We start from the raw sequence: 15,932 nt of genomic DNA, 5'->3' as shown, positions 1-15,932 counted from the left end.
GAACTTTTGGGCAAGTGGGGGAGTTATTGCTTTTAGAGGTGGTTGAGTTTAAGATCTTATTTAGAGGCAATTTTGAGAGGGTTTTGAGTGTTCGCCCAACTTCTAGTTTTAGAGTGAAATTCAGAATTGAAGGAAAAGGAGAGGAAAGCAAGCTCATCTCAAACTTGTTCATTTTCCATAATCTGATTTTTGAAGGTAGGAATACTTCACCTCATTTTGTTCATGTTGTGCTTCATGTTTCAGTTTTATTGCTTATGTATGTTCGTGTGTGTGTTGAGAATGTTGGCAGGGATTGAAACAAAATTTCTTAAATATTTTTCCTTTGTATTTATGCTTTGAATTTTGAAGGGATTGTATGGATGTATTGACATTACTCATCCTCAGAATTGAAGGAAAATGAGAGGAAAGCAAGCTCATCTCAAACTTGTTCATTTGCCATAATCTGATTTTTGAAGGTAGGAATACTTCACCTCATTTTGTTCATGTTGTGCTTCATGTTTCAGTTTTATTGCTTATGTATGTTCGTGTGTGTGTTGAGTATGTTGGCAGGGATTGAAACAAAATTTCTTAAATATTTTTCCTTTGTATTTATGCTTTGAATTTTGAAGGGATTGTATGGATGTATTGACATTACTCATCCTCATATAGGGAAAAAGTGGCTATGTACAGGGGAAGGTCTTTAGTTGGACTCTGACAGTGTAGAGTCTCTTCTCAGGATGAGAAGATGGAGAGAGGGTAGGGTGTTATGGGCCTTTACTCATCAACAAAAACCACGTATGAGTTTTGGAATGTAAGAATGAAGAACATAAGTTCTTGAGTTTATAGCCCCGAAAGGGCACCTGTTTTGGTGTTGTGTCTGACGTCTTCTATTAGAAAAATCCACCTTCTCCCTAGTCTAGTTCAATGTCAAACCTATTGTGAAAACCCAGGATGGGAGTGAATGTCTAATCTTGTCTTCATGTTATGATTATTTGTCTCCTGGTCAGTTTTCATTCTCTCCATGGTCATCGTGATGTATTGTAGAATTCGTAATGGATCCCTTGTTAAGGGCCAAGAAAGAAATTCAAAATGGTTAATGGATTTCAGTTATATTGGGAGATTTCTCCTCAGGATTGAAATCCTATGTAACAATGTTATTGTTAACTTATTATGGAAATGACAACGATGTTGAGTTTTCTTCCTAATTCTTTTTTAGTAGAGCCTTTGAATCAGGTGGTTCAATAGAAAAAGATAATTGAGTAATATTCTTGCATATGAGTCTTATAGTTTTTTCAATTTTTGCATATGTTACTAAAGAAAATTAGATGTGATGATGTTTACCTTATTGCGGCATTCGTATGTCTCTTAATCATATTCTTTTGATTTGGATTAATTCAATAAACTGATGATGTGTAAATTTGCATTTAAAAATCAAAATATGTTAAAGAAGATTCATTGTTTGATTTGTATCTCATTTCGTTATTTTTGTGGGTATTAGGAAGTTAAAATATTTCAACTCGAATATTCATGTATTATATTTGATCCTATTGTCACTCTTTAAAAAAAATTATTACGTGTGTTTTTGCCCTCTATATTTTTGGGCATGACACAAAAATACTGATTGAAGACTCAAAAAGGTTAAGTATGTCATAACATTCATCTCATTGTCCCACAAGAACACTTGATAGCAATAACAAACAATATAGTCAAACTCATCATAGAGCATACCCGACACATTACCATGGTTGAGTTTAAAATATCAAGACCAAATCATCATAATATCACAAAAACAAAACTCTCAAACCTCTGGTAGATGTTGTAAACTGGTCAACACTCTAGTCAACCTAAACCCAAAGCATAAACAACATACAAATAATAGTGTAGGTTTCATAGTTTGGTTTGATTTTGAAAACACATTGTTGAGTTAATATTAAGGTTTCAGTTTTTGTTTTTCAATGTGAGTTTTCGAGTATAAAAGATTACATCTTAATTCTTACAATTTAACTCGTTTTTTAATATTTGAATAAAATGTACAATTACCTTTCCAATCAATTATTCAAAAATAATTTAAGGGTAATTATTTATATAAATTCAATTATTAAATTTTTTTATATTGAATTTTAAATAAAACAATTACAATTTTTTTTTGTATTAAGTATAGGAAGTTCAAAATCATACAATAAATCTGCAAAGTATCAGAAGATCAGAGAACAAGCCTCACATCAAAAAAGAGGAATTACAAACAACCCGAGAATAAGAGAAAGAGAAGCAAAAGGAGCAATTAATGGAGCACATCTTCAAACATATCCATCCATGTTGTCCAACCCATTGGGCCTTCCATCCACACCATGTTCTTTCGATCTTGAATTTGATTCAGCATGTAGATCATTTCGCTTGTGAAGCTATGGGGAGCCCTTTTAACCTCCTTGCTGATGAGCTTAACTGTTTGATTGAAAATGTGAATATTATCCAAGTGCTACCTCCGTAAGTGCCCATTCTTTACCTCATTAGCAAAGAACATAGCATGACCATCTTTAAGTAGCCTTTTAAACTTCGACTTGCTGGTTTTTATGGTAGTTTGGACTTGCAATTTTTTTTAAAAAATAAGTGAGACTTTGAAAAGACTCAGTAAGCAACCTAGGTATATTTTGAAACCTTTCTTCATTTCTGCACTTCCAGATTTGCCACAAAATGTTAGTTGAGAGAATGTCCCAAAACATGTTAACATCTTTTTTTGCATTAGAAATAAAACCAGTAACAATTTCAAAAATATTAAAGGTAGAGGGAATAGATATACCAAACATTAACCAAACCTCTTCAGCAAAACTGCAATAAGATAAAATATGTCTTCCCATTTTCGGTACTCAGCAAATGTTGCAATAATTAGTATCAGAGAAAGAGCTTCTAATAGGAAGCTTGTTAAGAATAAGCAACCATTTAGAACATTTAACTTTAGGATCAATAGAACTTTTCCATAGATAATCAAAACGTTTCTTCCAAGCGAGAATGTCCAAATCAGTATACCAAATGTTATTAATATGACTAATAATATCTTCATTGTGATTGATAACTTTCTAAATATCCTTAGCTTTGGGTTTGGAAATGATGATACCACTAGGCCATTTAATATTCAAATAACTGTTAGAGTCAACATGACATAAAGTAGGGATATCCTTCTACCCTTAACAATCATATTATAAGTCTTTTTTATAAAAATCAAGAAGGTTAAATTTATTCTTTAACTCTTCCCACTAGATAAGGGTGTCCTTTTCAAAGATATCAATGAATTGTTTTATCCCGTAGCTGGCCCATATCTTGGCAGAGCATCTTCGGGTAAGCACAAGGGGTTTATTGGCTTGCTTAAGGTTCCACCAAATGGACCTTTCACTATGGAGGGTCTTATTATCAAAGAAATCCTTGTTATTGATGAAATGTCTAACATGGTTCCAAGCTTTCCAAATGGACTTAAACACAACAGAGCCTTGAACCATGATAGGAAAATCACCACAAATGAGGTCAGCAAAGGGAAGGTCCTTCCAGAACTTAGCCTTTTTTGGATAACCCCTCCTGATATTATTACGAATCAAGACTTTCCATGGATCCACTCCCTCCAAAGCATGAAAGATCCATTTAGAGGCCAAAGCAAGACCACTTAACTTAAGGTCCTTAAGGCTCAGGCCCCCAAGGAGCTTGTCGGCATGGCACCAACTCCACTTGACAGAGTGAGTCTTTTTATTCCATTTTCCATTAGACCATAGATAATTTCTGATGGCTTTCTGAATCTCCAACACTTGGTAATCATTAAACATCCAGGCAAAGACATAGTATATGTTGTGAGAAGAAAGGATTTTCTAACACACTTGTATTCTACCCACAAGAGACAAAGATCTATTATGACATTTAAAAAGTTTATTATGGATCATATCCTTGATCCAGCTCCACATCTCCTTTAAGGAGGGCTCAACAGAGAAGGGGATGCTAAGATATTTAACAAGTTTGGATGGGCCACCCCATTGGAAACTAAATTTCTCAAACCAATTAGGAAATTTGCTATCCCATCCAAGACAAATAGATTTAGAATGGGATAGTTGAGCTCTAGATATTTTACAAAAGAAATTAAGTTTATTGACCATGGCTTCAATATTAGACTCAGAGGCTTCATAAAACAGAGAAGTGTCATCAGAAAATTGGCAATTGATAATATCCTTACCATCAGGAAGGGTGATACCTTTAACCACAGGGGATAAAGTGTTGTCCCTAAGAATATAGAAAAGAGCTTTAGAGGCAATAACAAAAAGGGCTGGGGCAAGAGGGTAGCCTTGGCTAATTGATCTTCCCAAAGGGAAGAGGGCTGACAGGGATCCATTAACATTGACCTGAGCATGAGCATCTTTGAGGAGCATTTTAACAATGTCACAGAAGAAAAAGGGGAACCCAAAAGCATCAAGCATCATATTGATGAAATTCCATTCAACTCTATCATAGGCCTTTTCAAAATCCACTAAGAACATAGCAACATTTTGATTAGTGTGCTTAGCCCAGTCAAGAGCCTCCCAACTAGTGAGCAAGTTCTCTAAGATATATCTACCTTTAACAAACCTAGTTTGGGAAGGGCAGATGAACTTGAGGAAAATGTTTTCCAACCTACAAGCCATAACCTTAGCAAGGATTTTATATGAGAGATTTAACAAAGTGATGGGTCGCTGGTTTTTAATTACAATTTTATTAAAAACAATATCATTAATTAATAATAAAATGAATCCAACACTTCTTAACTAAATTCCATTATTGATTAAACTTAATTAAATACATTAAATTAAATTAATTAATAATTACATAAATTAACTATAAAAATAATTCATTAATTATTTATTAAATTTATAAATATTAATAAAATTTATTGATAATTGATAATTTAAATTATTAATTATTAATAAAACAAATTTAATTTTTTTTTAATAAAAATAAAAATTTCCTAACACATTGCATTTATATTTAAAAGACCCGTTGGCCTTTCACTTGCGGCAGTAGGTGTGACTGTTGTTGCAGGCAATGATATTTACTACTACTACGGTAAGTAGTTCGGCTTGCTGTTGTGACTTTAAATGCTGGGGGGGGGGGAGGGGGGTTCTCTAACCCCTCCCAATAATATATATAGTTTAATAATAATTTTTCTAAACAAAAAACCCTTCCCACTTTTATATATATATATATATATATATATTTATACCCTGATAGAGAAAATATGACAAACCAGCCAAATTTATATTCTACAATTTCCATTTCATCCCAAACCCTTCCCAATCAAATTAATAATTCTTAAATCTATAGATCGAGTGTTTCACTGATCTTTTAATCCTTAAGTATACAAAAGAAATCAACATGTATACCCGTAATTTCAAATTGAAATATTGAAAGATTCATCACAAATAAATTTGGATAAGCAATTCATAGTCATGAAAAAGATATAAATATTTAAATAACATAATTAACTGGGTGAACAAAACATAAGAATCTACCTGGTTCTGATGCTACAATTCACAAACACCCAAAAGATTGTGAGAGAAATGTTTTCTCTGAAAACCTTCTTTGAAAAATTTCTTCTCCAAAATTTCCCCCATCCTCCAAAATGAACCTTCCAGTGCTGATAAGGAGTTATCTGCTAAATTTGGGGTACTAATTGTGTGATCACTTGAGAGGACACCTTGCTCACAAGTTTTAACTCTTTATTCACTTTTCTTTTATGTTTCCATGCACGCTTATTGCAATATAAAATATCTTTATTTAAATTTACTTGCCTTCTCTTTTAAATTAATTTATTATATTTTAATCTCATGCATACTTTAAACAATTTTAAATAACTTTAATAACTTAATATCTTTTCCACTCTTTAATTTATTTTCAAAGCATTTAATTGATAAAATATTTATCAGCTCTAGTAATAATAATATTTAGCATTTATTTAAAAATAACCTCCTAAAATATTATTACTAAATTAAATAAATATTATTTCGCTCTAAAATTAAACTGCAATTTTCTTTTTAATTTTAATTCTTTTTATTTAATTAATTTCCCAATTAATTAAATATAATTACAAAATAAAAATATCATAACAATTTCTCATTTAATTAAATAATTAATTAAATAATTTGATTTGACTTTATTAATAGAAAAACGTATAATAATCCATCTATCCACTCATCATCAAATAACTGAAATCACAGTAATAACTATCATAACGCATACATGAAGTAAATAGTACCAAGTAGTCTAATCATAAAATCAACTGAATATGAAACAATATTTGATAATCTGACGGATAATGCTACTAATCATCAAGCATAAACTAACCTAAAAGAGTTTGACAATGATAACAAAAATGTAAACTAGGGGCATACACTACATCCACCCCCCTAGACTTAGGCTTACTCTTGGAAGCCTATAGACAAGTAGGGATATAAATCCTGTAAGCTAGATGCATCCTCCCATGTAGCTGATGACTCATTAGTAGGTCCCATTGGACCCTTACCTGCTCTATGGTTCGATCCCTAAGGGTCAACTCTCGCTGTTTCAAAATGCAAACTAGCTCCAAAGCCAACTGCCCATCCTCTAATTGCAACACATTCCAATCAAGAACACATACCACATCAGAAATATACTACCTAAGTGTAGGAACATGGAAAACATCATGAACGTGAGCTAGGATGGGCAGTAAATCAAGATGGTAGGCAACTGAACCTATCCTCTCAAGAATCTCAAATGGTTCCACAAAGCGAGTTGCTAGCTTCAAACCCTTTCCATAACGGATCAGACTCTTCCGCGGATGCACTCTCAAGAACACTTTCTCTCCCACAACAAACTACTTATCTGTTCTATAAGCATTGGCATACTTTTTCTACGTATCTTGTGTCATAGACATGTGCTCATGGATGCACACTACCTGTTGCTCTATATCTCGAAGCATCTCAGGACCCAACAAGATGTGATCCTCAAGATTGTCCCAACTCAAAGGTGTACAAAAAGGACGACCATACAAGGCCTGAAAAGGTGTCATGCCAATAGAACTATGATATTCATTGTTATAAAAAAACTCCACTAGGTAAAGATAGTCCTCCCACAAAGTCTGTCTATCCATTACATACATCAACATATCCTTCAGAACCTGATTCACTCTAGTGGTCTGCCCATCTGTCTGTGGGTGATAAGCTGAGTTGAAGTTCAACTGCACTTCAAGATCATGTTGCAGTGATGTCCAAAATGGGGAAGTGAATATAGGATCACTATCTGAAATGATGGTCAGGGGAATTTCATGTAGTCTCACAATATCCTGCATGAAGACATTAGCTATAGAAGCTATAGTTTAGGATGACCTCATCGTTGAAAAATGTGCCACCTTAGTCAACTGATCAACAGTGACCATGATAGCATCATGTCGACAAGTTGTCATAGGTAATGCTACTATGAAATCCATAGAGATGATGTCCCATTTCCATGAAGGAATGAGATTTGGCTATAAAAGCCCTCATGCTGGTGCTATACTTTGACTCTCTGACACTCAAGACACCTAGCCACAAAGCCAACGATATCATGCTTCATCCCTGTCCAATAGAATAGATGTCACAAGTCTACATACATCTTCTTAACACCTGGATGTTCCGAGTAAGGTGCACGATGGGCCTCCGATATGATGAATGTATGAAGCTCCTCTAGAAGCGGTACTGTTACCAAATTTTACACATGCTAAAAATTTTACTCCAAGTAACATGTAGAAGGAAAGCATACTTTTTCTATTCATTTATATTCCATCATTTTTGCAATCATAAATGAAATCATGATCAAAAGAGATACAATGTTCATTGTATAGATCATCAACTGATATGTACAATTTTCATTTTTTACAAAGTATGAAAGCGTTAATGTGTTGAATAGAGAAGATCTCACACAAGTCGTGAGTATAACTACTAGGTTTCTTTCATCAAGAAATACATGAATAGATATATATAAATGAAAATAATAAAGAGTAGAGATAACCAGTCATTGCCTGTTGCTTTGACTGGTTATGATTTTCTCCCTGCCGCACTCGTCCAGCTTCAAGCTCCATGATCTCTAGCATCTGCAAAAAACATAAAAGCAACTGATATTAGATCCTGAAGGATCTCAGCAATGACTACCTATCTCTACGACTACATATTCTATCTGTCGATGCATTTCGTCATGAAAAGAAAATAAGCAGTGATATTGGCATTTAGTGCTGAAAGAAATAAAGTCATTTGTGAGTGTCACGAGCCCATGCTCGAACATCATAAAACATGCAACAGGATAGAAAGGCTTACAACAAAGAAGTAATGATTGATGTCATGATGAAATATCACAAAATCCAAAACGATAAGCATGGATATCAAGGGACAAAATAGTGATATAGTACAAAACGACTGTTTTATGGGTAGAAATGGACACTAAGAGCACATACAATCATTATCTGTATCAAAGCAACAATATTTGATATATAAAATAGGGAAAGAAAAGATGAACAAACTAACAAATTTGTATTATGAAGCTTTGGATGCCCGAAAAATAGGAATTAAGATTTTGTGTGGTACAATGACCCTCAAGGATTCTCCAAAAAACCCAATAGTTAGAAGTTTTAATGGCGTGCAAAGGCATGTGTGAAAAGCGAGTGCTTAAACAACAATGATGACCTCAACAGAAAATAAAATATCAAAGGGACAAAACTTTAGGTTTTTTGAAACCTTTTATTTCGCATATGTAAGAATGAAAGCTACAGGAGGAAGTTATTTACCACAAAATAAACATTTTCAACCTGTAAATGACTCGTGAATTCTTCAGCCAGTGACCAAAATGTTTTATGATGCAACAAGTACCAATCATAGCAATGACAAAAACATAAGTAATGTCCATCAGAATACCTAAAAATGCAACATTATATGAAGTTTCAAAATTATTTCCGAGGCTGTTATAAACTGATGCATCTGAACAACAACTTCAGTTGGGGCTAGAAACACAAAGAAAAGTGACAATACAACTGGTCAAAGGAGTAGCAAATAAAATACAACACCCTCGATGAACCATATCATGATTTTCTAGTGAGAGCCAATATAGTATGTAAACAAGGTGCTGATACAACTATACTAAAGATGCAAATACTTGATTCTGTCCAACAGACCTAGGGGAAGCACTTGTTATGGGTTATGACACAATGGGATATGAACCTTGGAGACCACACATTAGAGCCATGATAGAAGATGAAATGAAAGCTATGAGTATAGATTCAAAGACAAAAGATGAGATTTTGGCTACTTGCTTACAATAGATAACAACATGCTTGTCATTTTAAACTTTGCCAAGCATCTGATATGGAACTCAAGGAACAAAACCTTGTAACAACATGAAACTATGCACAGTAAAATCCTCATGGCAGGTTTTCAAGTGAAGGTATCATTTTAAACCAGTAGTCAATGCTTTCAAGATATAAGAAAAATGTAAGCTGAAAAGTTATATGCAACAAACCCATGTGTATCATGGTGACTGATTGATCCAAAGGAAAAAGCTCTAGCAAAACCCCATTTAAAATAAATTGCAACTTACAGAACCAACAAAAAGGGGAAGAGTTAAGTGTCATTTCAGATGCAATAAAATCCCATTCAGGTTTGTATAAGACACAATTATCAAAACATTCGACTTTCAAATTCATTCGAAATGCAACAATCTATGTGTCATAGAATTACAAAGAGAAGACCCCATTTGGGTTCTAAAAATATACAAGTTCTAGCTTCAACAAAACAAGTATCAACAAAAGCTGATACCCACATGCTTTTAGTTATCAAATTATATAGGTTTAGAACAAAGCTTCTTAATATGAAGTTTTCAGCAAATGAAGTTATGCACAAGAAACCCCATTTGGGTGTTTATAATGTAATGACTTCAACATCTCACAATGGTGGCCAGATTTCAAATAACAAGCAAAACATACCTCCATGGCGGCTTTAAAAAAACCAATAAAGCTTTCACAATGGCTGCATTTCTACAGGTGAAAGATGTATCTTCAAATATGGCGGCTCGAAATGATCGAACAACAAGGCCGACTAATCATCTTCCAGCGCAACTTAGAAACCTCCAAATCAAAGCAAGCCATGGGTAAAAAGAAGCAACCAGCAAGCTCCTTTCATGCCAACAAAACTCTGTCTTCTTCAAACCCTTACTCCTCTCCCATATGCGAAAACTCCAAAATGTATGAATGAAATAAAAGTTAGGGCTTTTACAATGTCAATCTGCCTTTTTTCATTTTACATAGTATTTGAAGTCCAAGATATTAAGGAGGAGATTTTACATTGTTTTAATTTCTCAATAGTTGCAAGCTTGTCGCCCAAAGTATTTTCTTACCCCTAGATCAACACTTTGTTTTATTTTTTGCAAAGTTCTATTTTGTTTTAATTCTTTAAAGAGTTTAAAATTAAATATATTTCCTTCAATGGTATTTTATTATAATATAATTTATATTTTTTTTGTTATTTTAATAAATATTAATTATTCTATTAAAATATTAAGTGATTGATTCTTATCACTTAATATTTTATATAAACTAATTAATATTTATTAAAATAAGAAAGAATAAATTATATTATAACAAGTTATTAATTAATAAATATTAGATGCTTTATATTTTATTTTTAAAATATAAATCATTTAATAAGTATTATAATAGGAAATAAATTTTTATTTTCCTTTTTAAAGGGTTAAAAGACAAATATTTTGCAAATTTATATGACTAAGTGTTGAGTCAAGGGTGAGGATTTTTTTAGAAGGAGGAGTTATTGCAGTTTGGAGATCTTTTGGAGTCTGTTTGGAGGTAATAACTGCATTTATGAGGGGTAGTTGATGATATTATCAGACCATGCATTTTGGGCTATTTTGTACACCTTTTTGAAGTCTTTTCAAGGAATTAAGTTTGGCCTTTGGGGCTGAATCCGACCCAGCATTTATGGCTTTCAAAATGCAGTTGGGTGAAAGGTGCATAAGTATGAGTTTTTCAACTCATTGTAGGGGGTTTTGATTTTATGCATAGAGTTTCTGTGACTGCTTCTGAATCCTGGACTGTATTTGCAAAGTCTGTAATTCATTTTTGGAGATGCAATACAAGTGATAGCAAGGGTGATTATGCTATTTTGGGTGTTCATTATTAAGCCTTCTTTCTTTCTGCAAATTCTGTGTGCATTTTCAAATGATTTGGTAGGATAACTTATGAATTTTTTCATTATTCCTTGTCTTTCTGTCTCATTCCAACACCTTTCTATAGAAAAGTAAGTTTTCTTGCAGGTTATAATATGTGTTTTTATGTGAAATTAATCAAAGTGAGGTATTAGTTTATCCTCCTTTTTGTAGTTTCAGTGCTGAAACCTTATTATAAATCATTTGTGCAAGCCTTTATAGGAAGTCTTGCTTTATGTGTATTTCTCAGAGCTATATAATCCTCTCTGTCAAGTGCATTCAGGTCTTCATAATCACTTTGGTGTATCACCTCCTTTTCTTAGTCTAAGCTTTAGGTTTTAGGTTTGGTTTTCAGTAATTTCTCCCCCTTTTCCTTCAAGCTTTTCTTTAAGTTTTAGAGGTTATCACTAAAAGATTCAATAGGAGCTGGCCTAGAATCCAGAGGTTTTGTTTCATCATCCAGTCTCACATAGTGAAATGAATCCCATGTTAAGTAAGGGTTACTGAACATTTTCTAGTTTAGTACAGGGTGCAAATCCTAAAACTTAACAGGTACATAGAGCCTTCCCGAGTGTCACAAAAGGCCATCTGACTCTAATACATAATCTAAAAACCTGCACTCCAATGGTCTCCCTGAATCTATCTCTCTGCTCACCTCCTGATACCAAATATTTGTAGGGAGTGCCTGAAATATCTGGCTCCTCAAATCCACACTAAGAGTCATAGATAGTGTCACATGTCTCCTGTGACTCAAAGTGTCAGTTACCACATTTTCCTTCCCTTGAATATACTTCACCTCGAAGTTATAATTGAAAAGAGACTCTATCCAATGCCTTTGCCTAGCATTCAGATTAGGCTCCGTGAATATGTACTGTAGATTGCGATGATCACTATGAAGTTCAAATTTGTGTCCCAACAAGAAGTGTCTCCATTTCACTAAGGCATGAACTACCACAACTATCTCAAGATCATGTGTAGGATAATTCAACTCATGATCCTTGAGTTTGCGTAATTCATATGCAATCACCCATCCATCCTGCATCAAAACAACTCCAATCCCCTCTAGGGAAGCATTTGTATGCACCATGAAGTCACTTGCTAGATCAGGTATTGATCAGATAGGTGCACTGGTCAAAAGCTCCTCGAGCTTTCGAAATGCTTACTCGCATTTCTCCATCCATAAAAACTTCTTTATTTTCTTTGAAGGGAACTGATAGGATGTGCTATTCTGGAGAAGTTTTGGACGAATCTACGATAATAACCAGCTAGACCCATGAAACTATGAATTTTTGATAGGGTAGTGGGTGTGGGCCAATCTAACATTGCCTGAATCTTCATAGGGTCTACAGAGATACCCTCACCTGATATGATGTGCCCTAAATACTATATCTCTGATTGAAATAAATCACACTTTGCTGTGTAGGGATACAATTGATTATCTCTCAAGCATTGCAAAACAAAACGCAGATGTACCTCATGCTCCTTCTGGGATATATAATATAATAGTATATCATCAAGGAACACAAGTACAAATCTATCAAGATAGGAATGGAACACTTCATTTATCAGACACATGAACACCGAAGGAGCATTCATCAGCCCAAAAGGAACTACTATGAACTCGTAGTGCCCATAGCAAGTTTAGAAGGCAGTCTTATGAATGTCACCATCTCGAATGTGAAGCTGATGGTATCCTGACTTAAGATCAATTTTGGAGAACACTGTGGCTCCCTTAATAAGATCAAATAAGTCATCAATCCTTGGTAAAAGATACCTATTCTTTCTTGTCACCTTGTTCAGATGTCTACAATCAATACATAGGCGCATCGAATGATCCTTCTTCACAAAGAGCATTGGAGCTCCCCATGGTGATACACTCGGTCAGATGTTACCTTTGGCTAGAAGGTCCTCAAGCTGTAGGCCCAACTCACTCAATTGTTGAGTGGTCATACGATAAGGTACTTTGGAAATAGGCTCCTCTCCTAGAATGAGATCAATGCTGAAATCAATATATCTCTCTAGGGGCATTGCCCAAAATCTCACTAGGAAAGACATCCGCACATTCTTGTAGAATAGGGTGGTCTATAGTATTTTCCATAGGGTCTTCTTCTTCTAGCTCACTTATAATAATAGCAAATATCTGACATCCCTTATGAAAGCTCTGCTTCAATTGTATAGCGGATCTCATCGGTAGAGATATAGGTATCTGTATCCCCACAATCTCCACTTCCTTCCCTTGGTCATCCTGACACATAATGGTCTTCTTACTGTAGTCTATATTAGCTCTATGAGAGCCAAGCCAATCCATACCTAAGACCACATCGTAGGAGCGAAGAGGAATTACTTGAAGGTCAATTGATGTCACAAACCCTCCTAAGATTAGTTTACAGTTCTAAACTACAAAATTTGTGGAAACCCTAGTGCCTGAGGCTAGTTTAACTTGCCAACCCAAGTCTTGCTTAATCGCTTCTAGCTTACACATAGCAACTAACGATGGAGAAATAAGAGTCTGTGGCACTTGAATCAAACAATACAGAGAGAGGTGTACCTCAGATAGCTCTCGTAGTCTCAACCACAATCCCCTAATGGTCTACCTGACGATAACCCACCGCCACAAATACCCTATGAGCTCTACCTACATCTCCGACTGTGGCCTTAGATGCTGCTGGCCTAGAAACTGCATGCTGAGATGCATGCTATGGACAGTGGGCTGTAATATGTCCAATCTGCCCACAAGAATAACATCCTATGCCTATTCTAGATCCCCTCCCTATTGGAGGTGCACTTGACTATTGGTGGCCATCCCTACTACTAAAATATTGGTTGCTCTATAAAGCTAAGTGATTTAATTTCTCCTATTGCACTATGCATTGTGATAGTTCTTAGACTTAGAACCACCACCACCACTCTGTGCGTGGTAGTATGATCCCTTCTATTGTTGTTGTTGTTGAGGTTACTACTAATTCTGATTCCCCTTAGGAAAAGGAGGTTTCCTTTTCCAACCTGAGTTGTGGTTACCCTTTGATCCTGATGTAGTAGGTACTCCCACAAAACCCCCATGTCCTAGGTTGACACTTTGCTCACCAAGGATGGCTCAATGTACCACACCTTTGAGGGTTTTAGGATCAAATAGCTTCAACTAGGCTTATAGACCTAGGTATATGCTCATGTCCTACCTAATCTACTCCATCCTAGCCATGAACAAGAGGTAGGCGATCAATGATGGTTTTCATCATTTTCCCTAGGTCAGCCTCCTCGGACTCGGTTGCTACTCTCTATGGTTCTCTTCCTAATGCTCATTGACATGATATCCCCTATCCTCTTCCTGATTAGGGCCTTCATGGATAGACTCATGTACATTGATATTTTTGCCTCGTCTACGACCTCTACCACAGCCTAGGCTATGGCCTCTAATAGAAGATCTTGTCCCTGACACCATCCTACAATAATATCCAAGATACAATATGCTATAATAACCATAAAATATACTACTATAAAGCATAAATAAAAGACACATGTTTTGAAAACAATATAAGTTAAATTTTTAGTTTTGCCTATTTTTAGGTTTAAGTATATTTCAGTTTTGAAGTCTAAATGTTCAAGTTTGGAAATATACAACTAAAAGTTTTAGTTATGTTTCAGTTCAACTTGTTCAAGTTTCAGTTTCAAATAGATATACATAACAGTTTGAATTTCATTTTAGTTCAACTAGTTAACAACTAGTGGCATTCCAATATTCTTTGAGCTCTCAATGTTGAAATCTGGGCTTTGATACCAGATGTAACGCCCCGCCAAGGGATCCAAAATAAAAACTTAAAGTTTTACTAAGTTTTCCAAACATTTAAAAAAAGAAGAAGAATAACATACACATCAATCATAAAGTAGCTGAAGCAATAACATACAATCATACATAAGCAAACATAACAATTTATATTCCTTAAAGATCCCAAGATGTTGAATCACATTTCAATTTAAATAATACTAAGTCTAATAATTAACACATCCATATAAAAGTACAAATACAAGTGCAATCCACTTAAATAATATACATTTGTTTTGAATGCCACTTGGCAATAAAATTTGGAATACTCAAACATCCATTGTACATGTCATAGGGTATGAAAGACTAAAAGAATATACATATATAAAAAATAGATTACATCATCACTTTCAAATCGATGAAACAAAGTACAATACAATAAGTGAAATCATCCATCATGAAGATATAACCGTCTATCATAATACACAAAGATAGAATGAAAGGGAAAGTAGAGAAAGAACTCTAGCCACGACATCAACAAACGAATCTCAATGGTAAGAGTAAAAAGCACTACCACCCGATCGCATGGTAACCCAAAAAGGTCCACTCCCACCATGCTGAGGAGATAGTCTCAAGTTCCAAACATGATATCAATTCCAAAATCAAAAGTAATATCTAAGTCAAGGAAACCCTAAAAGTAATCTAACTCAAAGGTTCCAAGATAAATCAACATCTAGACCCAGAGGCACATAAAGACACATAGGGAATCTACTATATGTAATGGGCACCCTGGGAATGCCCAAGAACTAAACCAATTGCTAAAAGTGATTTAAATGTCTTTGCATAGGTTTCAATCCACAAAACATGAGCAAGAAGGAATTTATGCAAATTGAAGATTGAACAGCTGCTGAAATAATATTAGTTCTCACAATGATAAAATCAAGTACATAGCAATGCATTCCAAAGG

Source organism: Cupressus sempervirens, chromosome 11 (genome assembly GCF_028749045.1).
Source record: "Cupressus sempervirens isolate cs-2001-9-10 chromosome 11, ASM2874904v1, whole genome shotgun sequence".
NCBI lineage: Eukaryota > Viridiplantae > Streptophyta > Pinopsida > Cupressales > Cupressaceae > Cupressus > Cupressus sempervirens.
The sequence above is the reverse complement of the archived record's forward strand: the minus strand, read 5'-3'. Positions refer to the sequence as shown.